The sequence below is a fragment of the Lates calcarifer genome, linkage group LG12 (genome assembly GCF_001640805.2).
Source record: "Lates calcarifer isolate ASB-BC8 linkage group LG12, TLL_Latcal_v3, whole genome shotgun sequence".
Lineage (NCBI taxonomy): Eukaryota > Metazoa > Chordata > Actinopteri > Centropomidae > Lates > Lates calcarifer.
In genome coordinates, this window is record NC_066844.1 from 18,529,887 (window position 1) to 18,557,141 (window position 27,255).

Here is a 27,255-nt window from a genome sequence, read left to right on the forward strand (position 1 = left end):
GTAATGCTTGGCAAGAAAGTAAATAAGCATATTTCTTAAAATGTCAAACTACTGCACATTCCTTAAAAATGCAATTACATTAAGCAAAAGAGGATTAGATAGTCTAATCCAGAAACAATTACTGTATGAGAGAAATTTTGCAATGTCCTTGCCAATAAACTGCCATCTCCCACCATAATTACAGTATGCATGGGTGTAACGGGAATTGTTAACCCAGGTGTGAGTGTCCCAGATGTTTGCTCATGGGGGTTTAACAGTCATGGAGATAGAAATGATCACTTTGCATTTTAATGGTGGTGGTTGTAAAGGCTTACTGAATTTATGGTGCAGCTGGATACAACAGGCTCAGACCAGGTAATGACGTCAAAACTATCAAAATCCAAACCCAATCATATCTACATGTCTGAATGTGTATGTATTTTTAGATTCACCTCCACATGATACAGTGGTGGGTGGATATGAGTCTGTGTTGAGCTGTCCAGGTCTGACAGTGCAAACACGGTCTGGGCTCAGTGAAAAGACAAGTGGCCTTTAGCCAGTGTTCTTTCTTTCCCAGTTTGACAGCCAGAAGATTCACATTATAGCTGAAGGACAATGGTCTCATATTGGAGACGTGGAGACAAGGAGAATATTCTGTGCTGTCTCCTTGCGTCTCTGGTATTCTGCAAACATAAATTTTACATAAATTTTGCATCACTGCACAATGAGCAAAAATTGCATCTCCATGGCAACTTTGTGCCAGGGATCAAATACCTCTGACATTTCATGCAGTCCTCCTACTTTTATGTCAATGTTATTGTTTATAGAAATGTTGACTGTGCACACCCAAATTTCTTTCTTTCCATTACATCTAAAAAGACATTTCTTCTGTCCTCTTTTTAGTAGCAGTGACGCATACATGGTAAGAAAATGATAATATGATACAAAAAGGTCACAGTATGTCTCTGGGTTTTACTGAGAGAGGTATAATCCCCTCACATTTAGTGTGGAGCCTGTATATGCATTTGTTTTTGCTTGAGTGTGTAATTATTATCAAAGGCAAGAGCCATTTATCCTGCTGACTACCGACATGAGCATCTGTGCAAGAGCCCGACATGTGGAGCTCACAGCATGAATTTCAGATTTTCCGGGGGGGAAAAAAGATGAGCATTTTTTAAAATAATGTTTAAACTATTATTGTGATCACCCAGGTTTATATGAGCTGTATTAGAGTCATGTGGGGCCATGAAATCAATTTGTTTGCTCCTAGTTTAACGCAGTCTTTAATTCCAAGGCACCTGCTGTCTTCTGTTGGTGTCAGCAATATTGGAAAATGATTTGTTTGGGGGGGTTTAAACGTTTGGGACATCCGCAGCTAAAAACTTGCTCCTATCCACATATGGGCGTGGACAGATAGCGCCATTTTGAGGGGTTCAGCAAATCACCTCACAGCCACAAAAGAAAACCAGTTAACCTTAGAGGTCTTTGAGAAACCCTACAGTTTTCAGTGTGTGCTTGGTCAGAGAGAGGCTCACACAGCTGTTTATTTTTCCTCCTGGCTGGTTCTGCTGTCTGTGCCCTTCCTGTGGGTGTCAACCTGGCTCTCAAGCCCAGAGAAGTGAGGGTGAAATTGAAGCTGATGTATGCGGACGTGAGCCCCTAAGATGGACACAACACCTGCCTGGTAGCTCTGAGCTCAGCACCTCCCCAGAACTAACTGCCTCAGACAGCCCCAGCCAGATGAGGTGTGTGTGTGTGTGTGAGTGTGTGAGTGTGTGAATATATGTGTGTGTGGAGATGACGGTTATACAGCACAAGGCCCGTTAAATGTAAAATGAAGGGAGCGAACTGGGAGTGTGACTCAACCAGGGAGTGGATTTCAAAGCCGACAGCTTCCACTGAAGCTTCATGACATCCATTATTTATTGAGTTCTCTTTGACACATTCAGCCGCTTCTCTTACCTGCTGCTTTCAGACAGCAGAACAGAAGAGTGCGTTCGTCTTTCTGAGCAAATTGATGCAATCAGCTGAGCATGTAACACACAATAGTTGCTCTTAACATGACAACTAATTAAAAATGTGCTGTTTATTAGGTTTAAATAAGTATTTTGTGTTTATTAGAAAGTTAAAACAGATTTTCATCTTTAACTGTTATAATGTGGGTTTGTGGATCATTTCCATGTACAATAACTGCTTATACCCATGTGACCTCTGGCAGAAAATCCCTTGGGGCTTCCCAAGAACCATATATATAAACTATACAAAGAGCCAATGGTGCAAAATTTGGCAGCACATGCAGAGAAATTGCAGCACTTTTCATGTGAATTTCCAAAATAAATCATTTAAATATTCATCAATTTTTAATTGATTCTCCCTGGACATTCCTGGGCTGTCATCATACAAATGAAATTCTTTGATGAATGTGGAAAACATGAAGTTGCTTGCTTCTAGCAACTGCTTCAGCAGCTTCTGTGTCACCCGAAATGTTGGGATGAATACAGTAGTCACTTCTGGTTGGTTTAGGCAAAACAAAACAAAAAAAAACTTCCCCTCCCATTAAGAAATTGGTATCAATATAATGTCAGGTTGAGTGGATTGTGTAAAACAAAATGGCTGGTAAAAAAAACAAAAAACTGCACCTGATTACCTTTGGACTAAACTATCATTGTCCTGTTTTCATTCATCTTCCTCCACTTTTTTGTTATAATGTTTAACTTTGGAGGAGTTCATTTCTTCATTTTGCATGTTAGAATCATGGGACATGCTTGTTAATGCTCTTAGTGATCCTCTCAGCTCTTAATTGCTGATTATTCACCTCAGCCATTACCCTTAGAACTTTTGACTCTGACTACTGTATTGCTTTCTAGATTGAGAATGACAGTTGTTGTGTGTCTGTGTGTGTGTGGCAAATGGCCTCTCTGCTCCTTTCTCCAGAGCTCTGTTTACCACATCAAATAACAATATATCTTTTGGCTCTTGAGTGTGCACAGATCTCAGGCTGTTCAGCACTTCATGAATATTAAACCGAGCTCCAAGCTTCAGAAACTATATAACGGCAGCTTTAATGCACAAGGTGAGGGCTTAAAATGTGGGTGCAGCTGCTCTCACACTCAATCATTCCTGTTTTTTCAGGCTGTTTTCAATCCTTTACATAGTCCTTAGGGATTTAACTCTGTGGCATGTAAGTCCTAAGGCATCTCTTCTTCTCTCACTCTCTTTGCAGTGGCCAAGCTTTTTAGCATGTAGATAGAGCAGGTATCACCTCCAGAAGCAAGGCTATTTTGTGAGGCAAATGTTGGAAAATGTTGCCATACCCTTTTGAAGATGTGCAGGGCTTACACTCTGTGAGAAGTGCCCCCCTTGGGAGTCAAGTAGAGGAGAAAGCTGAGTTGAGCAGAGCAAGACTATGACTTCTTCATAAGGCCGAGCCTCTTTGGAGCCTCAGGAATCCCTGTGCATCAAAAAGTGCATTGCAAGTAGCAGGGAAGAAGATACGCTTTGATTTTGAGGACATTTAACTAAAGCATTCTTGTGCTAATCCCTCTCTTGTTTTTACTGCCTTGGTTTAAAACTGCAGGATGTTCAGCAGTGGAAAACATTAATACGATGGTTTTAAAATTTAAATACAACACAAAACTTGAAAATTATCCCTCATTTTCAGCTGCAAAACCACCAGACCGCAAACTTCCAAACCCATCTTTTGTAGCACCAACTGATTCAATGTCATTTGCCTACACAAGACCCTCCATGAATGTTACACCAAGACACTAGTTCTCAACAGGAGGAAAGTGTTTTCACACTCCACAGAATTCATCACTTTCCAGTCAGGCAGATTGTTGGCCGGCCTCCCTCCTCTGTCTCTACCTGTCATCTCACTGACCGTTCAGGAAAAATTACATGATGGCAAGAACCCTGCCGCCATTTCCTGGTTCACTGGATACAGCTTCGCGCTCCAGTAAATCTTTGCTGCTCATTTCTGGTACAATTTTAACTGGCTGCTGCTGAGAAGCGAAGATGTCAACTAGCATCCCAGCAGCAGCAGCAGGTGCGGCACATTAACCATCTTTCAGTATACCGCCTTCCCTCTGAGGTTAATGTGGCTTGACAGAAACATGCAATGAATAAAGATAGATCAGGGTGTGGTGGTGATGAGTGTATTGTGCACCAAACGTAAATGAAAGGGTGCTGAACATTCAGGGAAATTCGAATTTGTAAACTAGAATTATAGTCAAATAATTCTGTGTGAATAATTCTATGCTTTCTGTGTGAAGCAATAATTAACTCATGACACTGTTGTGTGATTACACATATATGAAAATAATCCAAAGTTTCACACTAGTAATTGCTCTATATAACCAAATGACTCAGCAGTCAATAGCTTTGTGATTACTTAAATGCCACCTCTGTGGACTCAGTGCCTGCGAGTCTATGGGGAGCTGGACAAGCAAGATCTATTCTGGCTATTTAACGGTGAAGTGTTAATACGCCCTCATTAGAGCAAGCTTTTGGCTCAGGAGGTGATGCAATCTTCTGTGCTCTCGCTCTCAGCAGCCCTTGGCATTTCAACACAGTGGGTACAGATTGCAGTCAACTGCTTTTTAATCTTCTACCAATTTTTGTCAGTACTGCAGGGTCGTGTCCACTTCAGCTTCCTACTGACCACTCGAGTGACCAATGTTTTGATCAGACAAGCAAAAGCAATGCTGACCAGACATGTGGCCCTACATGGGAAACATTTTAGGTCCTTGGGCCATATCTGTATAGATGTTCATTAACTCTTCACCTTAACACTTATAAATATCAAGTAATTTAGTTCTTATATTAATCATACCTATACAACAATGAATAGAAAGCCAACATTGGAAAAGCATGGAATATGACCACTCTAGAGGAAATCTTGGTAGTTCATCATCAAACTTCACTCCTGTACTCACCAAGAGCTGTTTTCAGCACTTCAGTGGCAATGTCTTGCATCTAGTTCAATCACTTCTTTCCTTCTACTAAAGTTAGCATGCTAACCAGCTACTCCCGTCTCATTACTTTCTGAGAGAAACTGACTGTAACATCCAGACTTCCCTGAAGAGGTACTGCTGCTCAGAGGGTGTAATCTAACTTCTTGTTTTGTAAACTGAAGCTCTTGGCAAGCGACCATCAGCACCACCCACGGAGAAGCCACATTCAACGGGTTTCCGTGTGTTTTCCTCCCATATAATAAGCTATTGCTGGAGAATTCGTATTGCCAATGGATTACGTAAAGTAAATAGATCACAAAATAGGACAGTAATTTACTGTGGCAAGTTCCTCTAGGTCTGTGTTTGGATAAAACCTAATAAAGCCAGTTGTCTGGAATACAGACATTTCTCAGAAGAGAATATTTGTTTTGGCTACAGTGGTTGGTTACAGCTGGTTATAGGATTGTCTGTTTTTGTACATTTTTGATGGAGAGTGTCCACATTTGAAACAGTTCTGGGTGCTTTGTTGTCTCTTGTTCTTATTTTGTCCCTTTATATTTTGGGGCGGGGGGAGAAATGAAACAATAGATTTCTAAAACTAAGCTTGTGCTTGAAAATTTCCCCAGGGGAAGAGGTTTCTTGTTCCACTCTGCTAGCGACTATAAAGCAAACCTTTCTGCAGCAGAACACTGAAATGTGAGAATTTTGATAACATTTTTACCACACTGACATGTTGAACTGCCTATCTCCCTGTGTTTGCTGTATATAGAATTCATTACCACCCACACCACATTTCACATTAAATCATGTGAATGTATGCTACTGCAAATAACCCACCTTAAAACTCCATTCTTAAATGTATCCCCAACAGGCCTCACTGGAAGATTATTAAGGGAAATCAGTCCTGGAACTGTGGCAACACCTTTTGTTGCCATCACACATTATCAAGATGGGTTAATATATTAAATTTAATCTACCTGCTCCAGAAAAAACGTAAAGGTGTTTTAGTCTGTATTACTTTGTAAGATGATGGGATTTCCAGAGTGTGTAGGATCCTGCAGTATGTTTGTTCTCTGATGAGACTCGTCCTGTGTTCATCAGCATTCCCAAAGAGAGAGGGCGAATTATGCAGAGTCAATCAATTTTGCGTTTGCTTGTGTAGTGCACCTACTTAATTCCATCACTATACCCTGTTGTCATGACAACACTATTATACATTGCCAAAAGGAAATGAGAGTTTCTACATTGAGCATTCACAGTTGCTGAAATGCATTGGGTACGCAGCTTGACAGCATGTGAGGACAATGTGTATCATGTCAGTGTGTTCAGGGGCTTGTAATTTCTGTCATGAAATCTTCAGGAAAACATGCCCTTGTTTTGTTTTTTTTTGGCAGTTGCATGTATATATCTAGAAACTGAGACAGCATGTGTCTGATTTTAGGGAAACATCTAAAAATCATAATCCAAACCTAAGAAAGAGGACTCTTTGATAGCGTCAGCCAAATCCTCAAGTGTACACATACACACCCACTAACACATACACACACACTTTTATACAAAAACACACACTCACATGCAGAGGATGAGCTTCAGTTCCAGTGGACTGGCTCAGCGTCAGCCTTCTAACAGATGGGTTTTTATTACAGTTTCATGTGCAGCGGTGCCAAACTCACCCAATAAACTGGCATGTGCTCCAAACAGCCCCTCTGGTGAATTCATGTGTCTTATGAACAACAAGGGCTCTGGTGTAGTGTGTCAAGCTGTAAAAAATCAGCTTAACAGCAGGCCAGAGAAGCGATTGGTATGGTTCCAACTTTATGGTGATGATAAAACGCAGAACAGGCACAGGGGTTTTTGTTGACAGCCAAGCTGTTTTGTTCCAAATCTGAAAGTTGATGGTTTTGTAATTTCTCTCAGAAACTTTACTGGCTGAGCTGCTTAGTTGACAATGCTAACCATTTTGGCCAGTTCATGACCAGGAAGTGGTTTGATACCCCTGATTCCATAAGTAAACTCTCATTCATGCCATCCATAGACATGTTGTGTGACTCACAGTTGGAGGTCTTCCACATCCACATCAGTAAAAAAGATTAAAAACTGTGAAGTACAAGCTGTACTAGCTTCGAGGTAAACATTAACTATGACTCCTAAAGGTGCATTTTGGCAAGAAACATTCAATCAACAAGCTTAAAATTCTGAGCGTTAGAAAGCGGTTAGAAAGCAAAGATGACAGTGGTGAGAAAGGCTGGTTCACTAGTGGGTGTATTCAATCTATGGCGCCATGTTAAAAGACTCAGGCAAAAAACTGTGTAAAAAAAAAGTAGTGCAGTGTGACTTATAAGTATGATAAGAAAACTGTCAGATCAGACTTTTATTTTGTTCTAACATAATATTGTTTGGCAGCTTATCTTCCAAACATGTATGTATTTTCAAACACTTATTGTTTTGACTCTCAATATTATAAGAGAAAAGACTTTATGGATGAGGGCTAAGTGATATCTCTGGCAAACATAGTGGTATCTGTGGTAAAACTGCTGGGTTTGCTGGAGTGCGAACTTTCATTAATTCATTAAAGCATGGCAGAGCTGCTATTGTCACCCTAAACTCTGACTGCATCTAGAAAATACAAAGTGGATGTGCAAGTCATGAACGAGACTCTTCTGAGAGTAACCTGGAACCCGACAAAGTGATGTTGCGGTAGCCAGTGTTGATCTGCTGGGCCTCGAAAGTAATGCTGTGTTACTACTTTAGGTAGTAACCTAGCAAGCTGGGTATGCTAACATTATGGTGTTTACATTACGGCAGATAAATGCACTCTGTAATCCATTTCTTATACTTTTGCCACCGTTCTTTGTAGTTTTAAAATTCACTTTTCATTTAGCTCAAAAGTGGGTTCAGTAAAAAGGCTCAAAACTTTAATCCTCCATACTGTAAATGCCAAGTATCACTCATACAACAACATACTGCTTCTATATGTGGAAAATACCAAGATCGACAGGTCTGCCCTGCTTACAGCAGAGTCCTGCAGGGTTGCAATTTTGCATACTTGTGCCTGTAATGTTAATTACACACATAGGTTGCACAGTCACTCACTTCAAGATTATACACAGAGCTTGCATGATGGCTGGTCTGAGGTTATCTGCTGTTTAGCATAACATACAGTCCCATTCAGATGTGCAAAACAATCACTTGGTCAACTCCAATTTGTTAGTGATGCAAAGTGATACAAAAATTACTGATTTTGCAGTAATTGTCTACATATCCAAAGTGACTCCCAGTTATACTGTTAGTCAGCTTCTCTCTCAGTCCTGAACATATTTTTTTTTTTACCTATTACACATGGGTTAATTAGGCACAGGTTAGTGCAGGACTCTGGCCTATGGTTCTTCAATTGAGACTGGACAGTCACTGTTAAGCAGTGGCTCCTTAGATCATACTGTGCATGGTAACACATGGACAACGGCAGACATTTAAAGAGGTGAGGTGATTTCAGTTGGACTGCAATGAGGATAGTGTTAGTTGTGATTGAGGTTTGTGTTGATATTTGTGGGTATACTATTCTTCTTGAATTTCAACTCACAGTCATTGTCTGTTGTCACACTGGCAGAGAGAAATGTCACACGGGGCAGTACGTCCACATCTTCACCATCGTCCCTGACAGGAGCATGATAGTTGCAACTTCTGTGGTCCTGTAATTGCTCCTTTAGACTTTCTGTGGGGTTTGGCTCTGCTCTCCTGCAAGAAAGCAGCAGACTGCTGAGTGCATTTATTGAAAAGCTTAAGTTTCACTCCTACTGAGCAAGAAATCATACACATGCAGGATTACATGCACGCCTTGGGGAGATATGAATTATTCATTGTGAGATGCACGATTTGTTTGGCACTCAGTTCATTTCATGCATACATTGAAATGTATAAACTATGAAATGACGTGTAGTAGAACAACAATTCTTCAAGGACTAAGATTATCCTATTCTTTGTTTATCTCTGCTGTGAGTACTGGCAAAAATGCAGCTTTAAACTAATAAAGCTGTCTGTAATTAAAGCTTTGACTCTGTTATTATTCCTTTGACATTCCAAAGATGTAATTTATCAAATAACTTTAATATAAAATAAAATGCCATGTTCTGAATCTCAAAATGAAAGCTCAAAAAAGAAAATGCTAAGGAGCAATAAATGAGTGGGGAATGAAATATAATTACCAAAGTTTTGTGGCCCATAGAGGGCTAAAACAAAGAAAGCAGTGAGATGATGAGCTGCTGGTTTTAGGCTGTAGTCACAGTGTCAGAGTATAATGAAAATAAATGGTGCAATATGTGCTAAGTGGAACCGCTGGGACTCGACAGAAGGAAAGCAGTGAGCAGGCGGTAAAACTTCATCATAATGCATACAGGAAAAATGTTTTGTTAAGATTTTGGTGGGCTTTTCATAGCTTAACACCGAAGGGAAAAATATATATGCTTTACTGTGTATAATACATCTTTGTTTTCATTTGCAGGTATACAACTCGTAACCATGAGGTGACCCCAAAAGCTAATTACTTTCAAAAGACTGTCTGCCTGAATGTCTTAGAATAAAGTAAACTTTGCCCAAGGGAACTTATTAGGCCTAACACCGAAAGCATATCTGTCACCATTTCTGACCTGGACCCTGTTTTCTTATCTTCCTCCATCATTCTAACTCAGTCTGACCAAAATCTTGCTAATTTCTTCCCCAAAGCAGCTGCTATATAAAGCAGTGAAGAGTGAAGGTTAGGTTGTGGATCAACTGAAAATATACACAGAGTGCAAGCATTAATAAATTGAGATTTATGTGATTTCTTTTCAGTGCTGATTGCAACTGTTTCCTAATTGTGTGATACAGGTCAAAACATTGGCTTATATAACTGCCTTAACGTGCGTAAAATGTTAATTTCTAATTTTACTTTATTCTGTTTTAGTTAGGAACCAACTCCCAATACAAAATAGCATATAAACATACTCATATTGAACGTATAACTATTCCATTTAATGACTTTAATCCCACATACTAATAAAACTCTGACTAAAACTCTAAACCTCTTTGGAACTACAGTCAGACTGTGCTCTCTCTTTGTAAATTTAAAAGTGTATGCTGTGAACTTTAAATCTTGCACCAAAGATGGAGTGCCATGGCTGTCCTTGACCTCTGAGCATTGAACAACATGCACTAATTAGACCTCAAAGCTTGTTAACACAAAAGATCCTTGTGAGAAATTCAGGAGCCTGAGGTAAACATGCCTGAGTCCATATGAAATCTGGATGAATTAGAGAACTGACAAATAATTATATCAGCATCCACATACTGATGATCTGTTGATGGGCAGAGTAGCACATGCAAGTAGCAGTATCTGAAAGGGGATACATAAACTACCTTTGATGCTAACATGGTAATAGAATGCTGTACAGGCAGATTTATCTAGACTTGTACACAGAGATGTGAACTGAGAGAACAAGATGCCAAGAAGCATTAAATTCTGCGCATTATAATCCCATCATAATGCTACGTAGCTCAGCAATAATATACCTTTTTGGTTTTCCTGCTGAGGCAGAATCCTTTTTGCTTGAAAGATTTGCTCCTTCTATCCCCAGTGCTCATGTGCTCAATTTATGCCCCCCTTTTTTTTAGGCAAGAATCTTACAGCCCCTGAGTTATGGATACCTTCTCGCAGTGTTTGCATTGGAAATGTGCTATAGGTGGCCATAAAAATGCCAGCGCTGTGACAACACCATTAGTACAGATGAGCGTTGAAAGGTAAAACAGAGGTGATCATTTCAGGATGCCTGCTGCTTTGCCGACACTCTGATTAGCCTCAGCTTCCAGGTATGTAATGACCTGCCACTGCTACTAATCCATTGCTCAGCAGAGGCACAGGGCAAACTCTCCTCCTCCCCCCTGACCCACAGAGGACCTCTGTTTAGATTAAACACAGGATCATGGCCCTTTCAAGTTTAGCAAGGAACGATAAGGAGGTCAGTGGTAAATGGATGGGCAACAAATGCTCTCCAACATATACGTACAGCTTTTTATAGGCCTGAAACAAATCTTTTCAGTGTATGTTAAAGAAGGTTTGATTGCAAATATGCAAATCTTTCAACTGGTGAACAGGTAGCAAATTATGATATTTACGTTGAATTCAGTATTCCAACTCTGTAAATCCCTTTTCCTGTTTTGGTTACGTTTTAAATTCTAAAGGTCCGTTACTTTCAAATACTGTGATGGACTAGCTCTGTCCATCACATCATGTGCAGTGTCAGCTAGGATAGGCTCTAGGCTCCCCCCACTTCCCCTGCAACCCTTAACAGATAAGCGATATAGATAATAAACAAATGAATACTTTCAGATAATAATAAATTCACAAAATAAATTGATAAAATTGCATATATTTTCATTATTAATTAGTTTTTGTGAAATGTATAATGTACTTGAGATATGCTTGCCTGTAGACAAGTTGAAAATTAGCATGTTAAGCTGACCTCATGTGTGTTAACTAAAAGACTCCATAGGCTTAATAATTTTTCTTACTTGTACTATTATATTGGTACATTTTCTTTTTCTGGTCTTTTGAGGTATATGAGGTGCTACAGATGGTAAAAATTAAATGGTCTTGATCAGAGGAGAAAAAAACTTAAGTCTGTGGAGTCAAAAGGAAAAGTGTTGGGATCCTCTGCTTTAACTGGCAAGTCATCAGTGACATGATGACAAAGTGAGCGTCAGCAAGGTTGTCATCCTGTCATTTTGTCACCTGTGATCCTCGCAAACCTTAAGGCAGTTTTCCATCAATGCTGATTCTAAATAATGAAATGCAAGCAACAAATGCCAACATACTTTGTTTTACGACGACATGTTTGTCACATATTTATGCCTCTTGATTAAAAGACAGTAAAAGAAGTTTGTTTTTAACATAAAATTTACAATACTGTTAAATGTTAGATGAAAAAAATATTTTTTTGATATGAAAATGACACTAGATTTGATGTGCCATTGCATAGAGTAATCACATAGATGGTAAAATACAACCACACAATCATAAAACATGGACCATTAAAAGGGGGGATGTCCATCGGGACAGAAGGTGTAAAGCAGCTGCGGGAAAGTCTGCCTGTTGAAAGTTGCAATAAAACATCACTTTAAGTGGTTTCCTCAAGGGAACACCAGTGAACTGTGGTGAAAGTGGAGGAGAGGGGCCAGAGGAGGAGAGGCAAAGTGCTGGAGCAGATTTAGAGATAGTCTGCAGAATAGAGATTGATGAGGTGCTGGAGAGAGAGAGAAGGGGGGAAGGAAGGGAGAGGGAGAGGGAGAGGGAGAGGAGAGAAGAGAGAGAGAGAGAGAGAGAGAGAGAGAAAGAAAGAGAGAAAGAGAGAGAGAGAGAGAGAGAGAGAGAGAGAGCATTGTTGAGAGAAGAAAGCAGATGCACAGACAATGGTAACAAATGGAGGAGGAGTGCAGACACTGACAAACACACCAAATAAAGGAGAAATTGATCAAACTGTTTGGCTCATTGAAGGATGCATCCCAACTGAGGAAAGTGATCTTTTAAAGGGTTTATAAGTTGCAGAGTAACTGATGTATGGTGAGACCATGGGAGAATGTCAGTTTAGCCCAAATGTAGTGGGGTGGGCTAGAACAAGGATGCAATGCTGGACTTATAGAAAGTCTCTAGACAATTACAGACAATTGTCTACAGACAATGTATAGGAAATTCTTGGTTTGCTGTAGACAAGTCCCACCTTTACGGGGGTTATCCTGCAGGAGGCCTGTATAGCCATGCCTTACTCATAGTAAGTGATCAAGTAAAACCTAAAATGAATATTTATTTTCATACTTTGGGCTATTAACGTCAAGATATGTTGAACCAGTGCAACATATTTCAAAATTCATAGCCTAAGACAATTTGTAATGCACACAAGGCAGCACAAAACGCAACATGAGGTCTGTGGGTAAGCTGAGTTCCACATTTTGATCTCCGAACAGAAAAAAGCTATCTGTCCAAAGGGGGATTCACACAAGGGCACCTTCCAGTTCCCCTCTGGAACAAAACTCAAGTTTCTGACCCCAGAAACCCTGAGAGGTACCATCTGGTCACTGAGCACTGTCACCTTAGGAGCTTGATTATGTTGATATGTATGGGTGAGTTAAACATTAGCAAATGAAAAAATATTTCACTCCTCACTTCCAAATGTGAATTTGATCTCTGATGATGAGGCAATAATAAGTTTTTTGAAAATTCCTTCTCTTTTATTCTCTCATTTGAATAGTAATTTATACCTGTTTATTTTTCTTTTAACTGGCATACCAATCAAAATGTGACAAAACTGAGCGGAATCAACATAATTTAAAAAAAAAAACAAACCTAGATTTGAACTACTGCTTGGATCAAAGTGGATCTTTTGACTTTTTAAAGTAGTAAGAGCACAAGTTTGGTCAATAACAATAATTACAGCACTCATGATTCTCATGATTCCCTTAAATAACCCTTTAAAGTCTCTTGTATTCACTCTATTGTTGCAGGGGCACAAGGGACCATAACACAATATACCTTCTATGAGGTAAAACCCAGATCCGTTCTGAGCTCATGAACAGAGTATAAAGTTTCATAAATCCCAGGGGGCGACACTGCAGTGAGGTCAGACAGGGTTGAGCTTCACCAGTCTTCAGCCACTGTGACACTTCACAGGTTTTGCTCATAAAAGTGTAAAGGCTCTACATTTCCCCCCGTAACACAAGACTCCTGTGCTTCTCCTGCCTGAGCCTGGCAGTGATTTTTTACAGCTTTTAAAATAAAACTTGGATTATGCACACAGTAAAAATGGAGTGATTATGAACATCCCTGACATTATAGAGGAAAGTTGAGAAAATATATGGAGAAAATACGAGCTGAGACACCGGAGAGGATGACTTCCTGTTTTTATCTCTCATCTCACGTGAACCGGAGTCAGCCCTCTCTGTATAGAAACAACTGCACGTCATTTGGTTTTATCTCTGGAAATGACGACAGACAAAGGCTCATTCACAATGTCATTCGTAATGTATTCTGGTTGGATTGAAGTCTTACTGCGTCTCTTTGTGAACAGATTTATTTTCTGGGTTTTTCAGACAACAAACACAGGGTTTACAGAGAGATACACATAGTTTCCAATGAGGACACAGAGTATCTGTTTGTGATCCCTTTACAAAATGGATTTGCACAATTTTTTGCCTTGCTGCCATCAAAGGAACCAAACCTCCAGAGGCCTTAGCAGAAAAGAAATGCATAGATAAGCAGAGAACAAAATGGATACATAGAACCAACTATGGTAGCAGAGTCAACAAAGAAATAACATGCCAGAATTTGACAAGTGGGAGAAATGGAATGAGGCAGAGTGTAATTAAAATGGAGTTTGTCTGTCCGTGACACAGAATACAATTCTGAGATGTTTCAAAAACCCTAATCACTTGCTTGCAATGAGGAGCACATTCCTGCGCTGTCGTGACCATGAACAACACGGATTAGGGGCTGAGGATCACAGTGTGATGCCTCAATTGGAATACAGTGTGTCTGTCTGCATACCAAACAGCTCATTCTGTGGCCCGGGCATCGCTGAATTCTCTCACATAAAGACTTCAATCACAGGTTGACCTGTAGTCATTGTAGCAGCCGCTAATGTGAGAGTGTGACTGTTAACAAGAGCGGCCAGCAGGAAATTATAACGCCTTTCCAGGACTGAAATATAAGCAATATTAGACTCAAGTCCCTGCAATACTGAACCGTCTTTCTTGCCAAGCAAAAATCTATTTTGATAAGAATCAATATCTTATTGTGTGTTATTAAATCTCATCAGAAAACTATGTCTTTATTGTTTGTCTTTCAATTATCTAGAGCTCCTATCTGGATTGCAATCAGCTTCATTCAGCTGGATTTAATGTTTTTTGTTTTTTTTGTCTTGGTATTTCATAGTTCATCCTCCTCTGAGTTTTAGAGATTTCTACTGCAGTGTTTCACCCAATGATTACTGCTGCAGAGAGCCTTGTCAATCACCAAAACACCAACCAATGCCACAGAAACCAATGAAATAATAGTGCACAATTAGCGGCGACAAAACGTGTTTGTGGGAATTGTGAGACTTAGTGATTAGCAGTGTTTGTTAGTTCCATTTTGGCACAGCAGATGCACTTCAAGACTGATGCCGCTGGCCACTTTATATAAGCAGATGGATTAATTTCTACATGTGCTAACAAAAAAAAGGGTTGGTCTTTTGCACAACATTCACAAATTAGATTATGAATGTCGCGTTAAAATATTCCAGGCCACATAATGTTCTTGACATATTTGCTCAGTGTATATTTATGGTTCAGTCTTAAAACATTCAAGATCACAGCTTGTACATAAAAAGCCAGACCTATTTGTATGCAAGTGCAAAATCCACAACACGAGTTACCCGGCGTACACCGAGCAGAGCTGAAAATCTCTCACACGCACTCAGCAATCCATCAGCAGTCCTCTGATCTGCTCATTTGAGATAAAAGAAGTCAGGCCAGCTCTCCAGGGCATTAAGGAGCGCTAACACCTTCCACCTCTCAATTCCCCACCATGTAATTCCTGTTAGTGCATCTCAGAAAATACTGCAGGAAAAGGGCCAAATGCATTAAAGCAAGCCCAAATGAACATAACTTGTGCAACCCTTATTGAATAATGCAAACCTTGAATGTGAGAAGATTAGCATATTATACCTTTGGAAGGTGGAAATGGAAGGTGTGATGAAAAGGAAACTAGAGAGGAAGCAAAGACAAGAGCTCCTTCACCAGAGACTTATTGATTTCTAAAAGTGTTTAACTGTAGTCTTTATAAGACAGTTAATCAAAATTAAATAAACCACATTTGTTGAACTACAATTTCACTGTCTGATTAGGGTATAAAATGTAATACAATTAAGAAAAAGATTTCAAGGTTTTTTCAATCTTTAAAGCTGTAGTAAAGACATAAAATCTGGAGTGGATTAAGCATTTACTAACTGTTAACATATTATTATTAATTTTCTTTTTCCTCAAACCTAATCAATATATGTCTTGCTGACAGCAAAAAATGTTAACTTGTTGTGAAATCACCTGAAGGGGAAGGAGGAACATTGTTGTTGTTGCAGAAGCTGATATAAAACACTGTGCATATGGGTCTCAAGGGTTTTAAAGAGTCAAAGAATTCTGACGTCTGCAGGCAAGAGCTACATATTTTGTTTTAAAGTCAAAATTGTGACTAAATCTTTTGGGGTACGATTTCAGATGATTCCCTCAGTTCTGTCAAATGCCCCCAGCTACGTATTGATTCCTTCTGGATTAGGAAAACATAATTTAGTGGTAGTGCACCAAGGCTAGCATCATGCTGCCCAAATATGATTTTTCTTGTATGTTTGTTTTTGTTTTGCTACAGCTAACAAGTTTGCAAAAACAGCAAATCCAAACTCAAAGCTTAAGAAAGTCCCCCCAGAAAGTGACATCACAGACAGTCAGTCTCTGACCTCTACCTTCGCTGTCTTATTTGAACCTGGCATCGGCGATGGGGCTCTTTTTCATTTGCAGGTGTAGGCAACAAGTGCTGTCAGACAGGCAAATCTTTTTCTTTTTTTTTTTTCAAGCATGTCTAATGTTTATGAGTCTGGGCCCACAGTACCTGCTGCAGTTGTCACTTGCCATCAGTCAAGCAAGAATTCTGGTGCACTTAACCTTGAAGGGAAACAAAGACGCAATGAAGGTAGAATCTTGGAAGAAGAAAACATCCCTATAGGTGTCAAAGTGAACTTTTAATCTCAAACTGATGTGAAAATGAAGGTGGTTCAGTATCACATTTCTTTAGATACTTAGTGATAACTGCACATATTACGGGTGCCAGTGTAGCTTCCTCTGAGGATGGACCTGTTAACACTGTCAAGCTTTAAACTTATCTAGAAAGTTCATGAATAATTCTAGCCCATCAGACACCTGATAGAACTACATAGATCAGGTATTAGTCATTTTGTGTTTTGCTTTGATCAAATATTAAATCATGCAGTCAGTTGCAAAGCTTGAACGTGTAAGTTTGCAGAGGACTGTTGGACTGTGTAACAAGTGGACCTCAAGTATCATAATCAACTATCCTCTAATCTTTGCTGAAATCAATATTGGCAATGTACTGTTTCCTCTCATTCCACTGTACGCTAATTATAACATCCTTTATCTCTTTCACACATTGTAAAGTTATCAAATTAGAAGTAATTTCTTGTATTCGAAACACATGATCCCTCTGTGAAAGCTGCCACTGCTCTACAATTCCTTGTTTTTAATTTATCCTCCCACTCTTAACTAATCCATTTCTCTTTGTGAGGTTTCTGCTGTAGGTCTATATGTGATCACGACAATAATGTAGCACTGTTATTATTGTGGCAACATATGAATATACTGTAACTTTAGTGGAACAACTAGCATCAAACCACCTCATCTAATTTTGCTCCACACATCAAGTATTTACAGCTTCATTACCAAGTGTCTCATGTTTTGTTTGCATGCCATGCACTCAGAAGTAATGATAACATGACTGCTTTTATTACACTTAATAGCATTGGATTTCTTTGATGCAAGTATATAAAAAAAATAGCATTACAGTGTATATCTGGAAAGGTGCTAATAACTGTAATAATAATAATAATAATAATAATAATAGTAATAATAATAACCATACCTTGAGCATCACTGGTCTGCTGGTCTAGTCTGTCAGTGGAAATGAAACATAAAGTTACATATTCATCTCTACCTTTCATGCAGGGAAAACATTTAAATGTTATTACTCATGCTATCTTGTTAAATTTCAAAATACAGGCTGACAGTATATCATGAATAAGTTACTACTGACTTTTTTAGCCATGCTAACAATTTGGATCTAGGGGTCTTAGTCTTGTTTGATCCATTGTTGTCACAATCAAACACAAATTGAGGCCACAACCTGATGATTGTAGTCGGGGATATGAGCAAGGGTGGATCGGTTGTAAAGTGTAGATGTAATTTTAACACCAATTTTAATTATGTCATGTCAATCAAAGCAACCGTTTCTCTCTCCCCAGAGCACAAGGAAACTACTTTGTGTTTTGAAGATGAACTTGTGCCTGCTTCCAGCTGTAGAGGGAACAAATTTGCAGTGCACCATTCAAATTATATCTAATTGTCAGGCTGGTCAATGCCCAGGTGAAAATCCAATACCAAATCTCATTCAGCCGCTTTCGTGTACATCTCCGTTTCAATCAGCAAATGAAGTAGCCTCAATAAGATGTGATAAAACTCATACATTTTAACAAGTCCTCCCAGGCTACCTCTCTCCTCAACTGGCCTGTTCTCAGACCCATCGCCTGTCCAGCCACATCAAGCAGCAAACGACCAGATACCGCAGGGTTAATCAGTGTCACTAATGGAGGCTGGGCTGCCTAGGAGACGTGGCCATTACCACTGGAAGAAGGGATCATGGGGTATGGGATTGTACAGTCAGGAGAAATTTAAATCGGGTATCCATGCTTGACGGAAGTGGGAAGACTAAGAAAAAGAAATTATACACTGAACAACTTTCACTGGAGAGGTCGATAAAAGAGAGGTGATTACACATTTAGTTTGATATACTGTGCAGTACTGGGGTGGGAATTTTATATGGATTGTAGATAAAGAAATGATGACATCAGAATGACCAAATTGAAATCATTTTTCATACTGTATATCTGAAAGTGCTTTGCAGACTAGGTGAATGAATGGTTCGGTTTCTTTATTTTAAAGTCTTTTGTCAAATACACAAGTCACAACTGTCATCTTGCAGGAATAAGCAATACTGTAGCTGAGTGTCCTGGTGGGTTTGAGTCCAGTATCTCGCAGTGTGAGCTTCCCCTGAGAGGAAACACAGGTGAGGTGGAAGTTGTCCGTACACTGGGTAGGAATGTAGTTGCCAGTCAATATATGTTAGCCTATATTTAGTCCAGGATGTGAACCACCCCTTGCTCAACAAGTCACAGTGGCTGTGTTTACATGGAGCCATTTATTCCACTGATAACAAAAATAATGGTTTAACATTAGTTTAATATGATTTAATAATATAAGAGGGTGAAAATGTTTTTGACCACTTTCAATAACACATATGGAACAATGCTTGTGAGCTACTTCAGGCAGTCAACTTAAGCTGCTCTGCTCTGCTCATATGACATGCCTCTTTCTCCAATAATCCACCAAACACACATCCTCTCAACTTAAGCTGCAGAAATTTCCCATCCTTCCCTTTACCCGTCAGTGCCACTGCTGCCCTGCGGTCGTATTATTGCCTGTTGTTTCAGCCCCACCACCACCCCTGCACCCACCTGCAGGCTCCAGCTAGGGTGTTTAAGATATTTGCTCATCACTCCCAAATATCTCTATGTAAACATATCTTTGGGGAGTGATGAGGTTTAATCAAAGGAACAATTTAACTTTTCTGTCTTGCTAAGAGGAGATGATATAGATTGATACCATTCCACAGATGCCCAGGGGCAGTTAGCTTAGCTTTAAGACTTGAAAAAAGGGGAAACAGCTGGCTTGCTCTCTTGGAAGTTAAAAAATATCCTACTGTCACCTCTAAGGCTCAAAAAATTAACAGACTGTATGTGAAACTGTATAAAGACTAAGCTAAGCTAACTGCCTCCTGGCTCCAGCTCCACAGTCGGTGCACAGGGATGAGTGTGGTATCAATCCTGTCCTTTCACTCTGCCAGAAAGTGAATAAGCATGTTTCCCAAAATGCAAAGAATTACTTTTGTAGATATGCAATATTAACTAGTTTTAACAAGCTAAACAGAAAGCTCACCTCTTTGTCAATACATCAAGTTCCTAGTCTGTTTGTATTCAAGAACAGACCTATGAGTAATACCACTCAGCCTCCAGCAATATTGTCTTTTTCATTTAAAGGTTAGTTATAAGACATATTGTATGCTCAGGGCACATTGTGTTGTCCCTATTAACAGCCCACAGAGATGAGCTATAGCACTCACAGTGCTGTTTGTTGAATACTGAGTGAACTCTCTGGGCATCATTGAGATGCAGAGTGGCAGGGAGCAGAACCAGTAAAGCAGTGGTCTACCGCGTGCAGCTGCTGTGCAGAACGTGCAGCATTAATCTAAATCAGTTAGGGCCAAATTACCTTTACCCTGGCTCACTGGGATAATTAGGTTAGAGAGGGGACGGTGATTTGGAAGAAAAAGTGTGAAGGTTTGTAGTGAAGTTTATCTACATTGGGTTTTTGGCCCATCTTAGTCAACATTTGCCTTGGGCAGATACAGTCAATTATAGAGTAGTATGATTAATTTTCATTAGTGTGTATGCTTCAAATTTAGTTAGCTCAAACCAGATTTAAGCCTCGAGTCTAGTCAAACCTAACTTTTCGTTTGGCCTGTGTGAGTGAGCTTAGAGCTCAATTAGGATTCCTCCAACCTGTCAGATGCAACTTCTCTCTGTGCCTGTGGTACTGGCATGAGGGCTAATTAAAATGAATTGACCCATGAAATAGACATGTCCTTCATCAGACTGTGGGAGGAAATATTAGGTGGAGACTGAGATGAGGAGATTGCTGTATTGGCAAGGTTACATACTGGGGATCAAATCCTTTGTGGTTAATTTGTCAATACATGTCAGTGTGGTGTAGTAACTGATAAATACATGTGACTACCCTTGCTATCGGTGTGTGTATGTTAAAGGGTAATGCTGGTGGTTTTGTTTTATTATTATTACTGTATCATACCCTGAAGGCACTAAACCATACAGTGATTTTTTCTAACTAACAAGCATTATCTATGCAACCAAAGCTTGATAAAACTATACCAGAGGATGCTAGCACACAGAGGATGTGTGCTAGCTTAGAGTCATTTATTCTGAAACATATTTGCAACTACATTTTTGATCTCTGGAGAGTAACTCTATGCTGGGTGGTCATCACTGAGCATACTCAGGAACGAGACTCGTTGTTTACGGTGCTGAGAGGAATAAGCTGCACTGGCTAGGTTCATAGTAATGAAGGAATACTTCAGCCAAAAGCTATGGTGTGGCTCTTTTATGTGTTTTAATGGCTTTTGGAAAACAATGGAGTGCTGTAGTATTAAGGTTGTTCTTCATGGGAATTGTTAATAAAAGACATAAAATAAAAAATAAAAGACAGAATTATGTCATTGCTTAAACTCAAGAGGAAAGTGTTCAAGTGCAGAGCAGTATCACAGGGAAGATTTAATAAAACAAATGCGAAGTCAGGCAGCTGTGAGGCACTTACTCACTGTGGTACAGTAAGCCCAGCTGTTACCTTTCAGCTGAGGTTAATTTTGTTGCTGAACATCAATTTCTGCTTTCGATTTTCTAACACAACTCATGGCTAAAGTCAAGTGTACTCTCTCTCCCTCTCTCTTTCTCTCTGTCTCTCTCTTTCACACACACAGTCACAGTACGAGTGGGGAGAAAGTGCAATTATTTTTACACCTTTCATGAAGTAGAGACCTCCATGAAAGTTGGCCAGAGGCTGGTGAACTCCTAGTGGACTGGGACTGTCTGTATGACTGATGTTCTGTGGTTGGAGGAGAACAAATGAATTTTCTATATTTGTAGCTGATCACAAAGCAGCATTCGGTCCCTGTAGACACAGTGGTTCACTGCTGCTGCACTGCCACTACTGCAGTGCATCTGAGCGGACCATGCAGAAGAACAGTGTGTTGACAGAGAGGCTGTCTGGTTAAATGATTTTAAATCTGTTAAATCTTTTTTGTTTTTATTACATGGGCAATGAGGTTTTATTGAGACGTGAATGAAACTGCTTATGCTACGGGCTTGTTACAGAGAGGCGGTCAGTTTTGCAGACATAGGTTGAATGGCGTCTTTATTGTTTAAACATTACACCACATTATCTGCGTCTACAGAGCTGTTAACGCAAACTGATGAATGACGCAGCTGTGCAGCCATCATCTGTAACTGAAACTGCATCAGGTAAAGAGAGGATCTAACTAAATGATTCTTGTTTTTTTAATCCTCTTCCTTGTGTCTTAATTTGGAGGAACTAAGGTATGATGAAAGGATGCAAGTAAAGCATATGGGAAGACATTTTCAAGAATTGGGATGTAACCTGCTGTGCCCCAATTCCATAATTTTAAGGGGGTTTTGAATATGTAAATAAATTTGTGGAAATTATGTTTACACTGGTAATGTTGCACAAAAGTGTAGACAGGAAAATGGAGAAGCTGCTCAAAAGTTGTGGATGGTGGTGAAACAGCTGCAAAAGCATGTCAGTAAACAGAAAATACTGAAGTACAGAAAGTATATTTTTTGTTGTATACTACCTGCTAAAAACAGAATGACAATACGATACAATAACAATACAGTGCACACTGTTCTCAGTTGTACATTTTGTACCTGTGGTCCAGAATTTGGACATTAATCTGCCAGACTTGGTCTTACCACACCTGTCCACTAGGTGTCCTCAGTGATTTTCCTGACTCTGTAGATCACCTGACTGTCCTTGTCATCCTCCTGCTTTGTGTAAACATTATTTTCTCCTTGTGCATGTTGTTTAGCTGCCTCAGAGTTCAAACTATATGTGTTACTTACTTGCCAGTGCATTCACATTGTTGGTAATGTCCTTCCTGCCCCCTGACTTACACCCTGACCACTGACCAGTAAACAACCTTTTAGCCTGTCTGCAGTGTGTTTCCATCAAAGTTCTGCAAACCACTGCCATACTTCCACTGACAGAAATATTGCTCAATTTTAGTCTTTGAAACTGTGCATATATTTTATCTCAGTAAGTGGATCAGCATGAATAGTCAAGTTTTAACCTGCATGTGTTAATCTCCCCTCCCCTCTCTTCTGTTTTCTCCCGACTGAGGTAATCATTTCCCCCTGATGGGTGCCAACACGTCGGCCTGTCGCTGCCTCTTTACAGCCCCCTCCACTGCTGGCACCTACCCCGCCTGTGACACACTATCATTTTCCCCTCCAGCAGTTTTCAATTTAGATTGTTAAAACCGGCATGTTCTTTATAGACGGCGGGGAAGTAAATCTTAAAAGCAGCTGTGAAAGCACAGTGACAGTGTTTCCTGTAAAGCTTCTTGTTTTGACCCAGGGTCATGAGCCAGGCTGATCTGATAAAAGCTGACATCCCATTAGTCTTGCATAACCTCACTAACACCACACAATGTGATTTGTTTTTTTTCTGGCAAAATTTGTCCTGTGCTATAACATAAGCGGTTTTTTTTTTTTTTTTTAGAAAAGTCTTTTTCTAAGTAGTAGTTAAAAGGATGGTGAATGAAGGCCATGCAGCTGTTGAAAACAAGATGATCAGGTTTTCACTGAGTAAATATTCTTCAAAACACTGCCACACTGAAACTCAGATCAGGTGGAGGTGGGGCTTATAAGAGGACCTCTTTTACGTACCATTATTAATTTTCTTTTCTGCTCAGTGGCCTAATATTGAGTGGTCTGAAACCAGCATAAGGCCTGGACAGTGTCACTGCTGGGTCTGTATGTATGTTTAAAAAGGTATAGTATTCAAACCAAAATGAAACCGAACGAAACCTCTACTTTACCTCTTTTAGAGCTAAACTCTAATGTCACATGTGCACTTTTTAGCAAAGCAATGGTGCTGGGGATTGAAAATGACAAAGGATTGTATTGTTTTTACTTACTTACTTATTGTGGTTGATTATGGGTTTAGTTTGTTCCTCAGTAACTACTCATATTTTTGTGTGCTATATTGTAAAGCGCTACCATGGAAATGAGTAAGGGTAAGTGTAACATACCAGCCTGGTTTCACCAAATGGCACATGAATAATAGCAAAACTGCATTAAATGACACACAGGATTGGACGGTGTGAAATTACACATGAAAAGCTTCAACATCATGCGAAAATGTCCCTGAAAGTGGCATGCTATTCCAATGCAATCTCATGATAACACATTTAACATCCCTATAACCAAAGAAAATTTCACCAGCCTTCTTCTTTGATGCCACACCTATAGTGTAAAGAACACAAATCTGTCTCCATCAAAACAAAAGAGAGGCCTGGTGAAACTTCCTCTGTGTTTGTCATTTGGGTGGGTGAGTATTTGCGGCGGCTGTGGCTTAGGAGGTAGAGCAGTCGTCCACCATCAGAGTCGGTGGTTCGATTCCGGCTCTCAGTCTGCAAGTATCTTGGCAAGATACTGAACCCAATTGCTCGATGTGTGTGTTTCACATCGGTGTGTGAATGTGTGTGAATGTGTTTAGAAAGCACATTAAATATAGAATATGTGCTGTATGAATGTGTGTGAATGGGTGAATGTGATCTGTAGTGTAAAGCGCTTTGAGTGGTCGAAAAGACTAGAAAAGCGCTATATAAATACAGTCCATTTACATTTACATTGTGAGTATGAAGTGATGACCAGGGGAGACTTTTCCCCTCTGTTGCCATAAAAAAAATCTCTACAAGAAAGAGTGCAAAATGAAAACCCTGAACAATTACCCATTCTTCCACTATGGGATATCTATTACCTGATAAGGTCAGCGCTCATTCGTCTCCCTTAAACACCCCGTCAGCTGCTGGCGAGCGGGCGAGCTAGGTGGTTGTGCTGTGATGATCAGACAGAGGGAGGAACCGGACAGAGCGCGATCACCGGGGTGCCTTAATGAACTGTGGGACTGTTTTTATCACCACATGCCAGGAGGAATCCTCCATCACCACGACAGACTGGACTCACCTGGGGCTTGATTGTGAAACGGTTTCTTCCAATTGAGCCAGCGAGTGCACGGAACACTGATCCTTCATGTTTTGTTGTTCGATTTTGCTCTTGGTCCATTATACCTGGTGGGAAAATTCATCATTAGAATTTAGGCCATGGCTGCCAAATTCATCTTTACTGACAAAACTGTGTGTCACATAAGGAAAAGTATCAAGAGAACACGACAGCAGATTGTGTCCAGACTACCTGTTACAATTTTACAGAATTACTAAAATTATCCCACTTGGATGGCTTAGACATAAGAATTGGTGGGTATTTTCATCATTCGTAGATGAAGAAATGTAAATTTAGAATCACACCTAGGATTACAGTCATGTTCATTCTAAAGCTGGCCATTGCTCAAGATATGAGATTTGTTTTTCCTTTGGTTGTTTTTCAGATAAAGCATTATTAACTGCAACATAAGGCCTCAAGGTCTGGAAGGGGACTGCATGTGACCTGCAATTTCCATTGTAGTCACAACACAGAAGTAATATATTCTTTAACTTTCAAAAAAAAAAAAAAAAAAAAAAAAAAACCTTAAGTAAGATCTCATTAAAGTTAACAATGCAGAGTTTCCTTCACTATTGCTTTCCACTAACTCAGATTCTTATGCATGGTCTGTTACCACTGTTGCTTCAGGTGTCCGTAGAGTCGATAGATTTTCATGCAATAGATTGCAAAGTCAAAGACACCAATCAACATCAGCATGCCCATTGATCTGTCTGATAATGAGTCCAGATAGCCACTTTACACAGGGTCTCAAGGCAGATCCCATCGATACATACCGCATTTAAAAACTTTTCCTCACACAAACTTGCATTTGGCAAATCCTCAATAGTTGTCAAATTTAATGCTGGGAATAATATACACTCTTTAAAGGCTCAAACTTAATTTAATAAAATAATATAGCTATGATTTGAAATGCTTTATTATGTACTTACAAAGCATAGTCAAATATAAGTTGATAGCTTTTCATTCCAGCTTTGATGATGCCTGAGATGACAAGAGCTCAAAGGTTCACTGCTGATTAAGACAAGAGATGCTTTTCAGGGTACATGTTGGGAAATGATAAACATGGTCCTGATAAAATAAGCAATCAAGCCTCAATAAAAACTACAATTATTAGAGCAAAAAAGAAAGAGAAATATCAATACAGTTAATTATTTTACACCAGAAAAAGTTGGTAGTTGGGTGTTGGGATACATGATAGTCCACAGCATCATTAGTGAAATGATAAGGTCCAAGAAACAGCCAGTATACAGTGTCAGCACTCAAAAATGCATTTGGCTGATGTCCACTACAGCGGCGGCAAAGGTGAGGTAGCTTTACCCCTCCCAAACATCTCTGCTTGTGTGTGATCCAATTAAACCAATTTGTCTTGGTAGTAGGTCTTGGGAGCACACAGGACTGTTGCAGTGCAGTATGTGCTGTGGTATTTGCACTGTACAGTGCAGTGAGTAAAAGGGTAAACATGCCAGACTGTAGCGCCACCAGGACTCAGATAACGCTGTGGGCTCAGTAACTTTAAATCAGTATTACATAACAATTTTTTTTTCTTAACTTTCAACCACCTTATCGGGCTGATTAAATAGTCGAAGCAGAGTTAATTCCCTTTGATGAAAGCCTTTAAATTTGCTCTGTTTGAATTTCTGATCTACGCTTCACCACTGACAGAAAATGAAGAATTACACTGAGCACATCAGGGAAATGCAAACTATCCATTGTGTTGCTTGCATACTGAAACCTGAAAAGTGGCATGCTCTGCTGCGGAAGACTTTCTGGAAAACTGAACACACTTTGTACACTCCTTCCACTGTTTATCAGAGCACAATCTCCTCGCAGGACTAAAACTCTACAGCTACACTAGCAGCTCTGTGAAGCTGTACTAAGGCTTTGAACTAAATGCCAACGTCAGCACTCTGACATGTTAGTAATAGTACTTGTTATCCAGCTGCTGGACATGACATCTGGCTAACCTCATTGATATCTGTACCACCACCCAACTGCAACATCAGGAGCAACCATATCCCCAACGGCTCTTCACTTAGTCTGATCAATCATTAACACCCCATCGTTATTAAACATTTTGCAGCATGCAGCAGTTGAAAGGGCATGGAAGGCGTGAAAACACAGGTGAGTGCAGGTCTTATCTGGACCCTCCAGCTGTGCCCCAGTTACCCATCACTGCCTTTGGTAACAGGAATTTAGTTCACAGAGTTTAAAATTAGCCCGGGCATCTATCATTTCCCCACCGGCTGAATAGGTTGGTGTCGGAGCCCTGGCATAGGCAATCTGTCTCCTCACGTCTGTCTGTCCCGCCTCAAAGCACCATCACTCAAACACACTGCCTTGTCGCTGAGGACAGAGCCAAAGCCCGCAGAGCAGAGAAATATTGCTGTAGGACACATAAGCAAACACTCAGGGAGTTGGTTTAATGCACACTCCGTGGTGAGCCTCAACAATGGCCAAGGAAGCATCACTCTGCATGCAACAAAACTGAATTGAAATGGCAGGGAGAGTGAGTTAGTCAAGGATATCTATAAAGAAGAAATACCAAAAGAAAT

The 27,255-nt window shown here is 39.9% G+C and overlaps 1 long non-coding RNA gene across 1 annotated transcript; it reads right to left on the reverse strand.

The window, feature by feature from the left end:
* Positions 1 to 8,602: 8,602 nt before the first annotated feature.
* LOC108884037 (uncharacterized) lies at positions 8,603 to 24,809 on the reverse strand. The gene is made up of 5 exons (XR_001960971.2): positions 24,668 to 24,809; positions 24,462 to 24,538; positions 17,638 to 17,666; positions 16,594 to 16,646; positions 8,603 to 8,666 (listed from the first exon to the last, which is right to left on the reverse strand). It is a non-coding gene; the product is annotated as an uncharacterized LOC108884037 (long non-coding RNA).
* Positions 24,810 to 27,255: the final 2,446 nt, after the last annotated feature.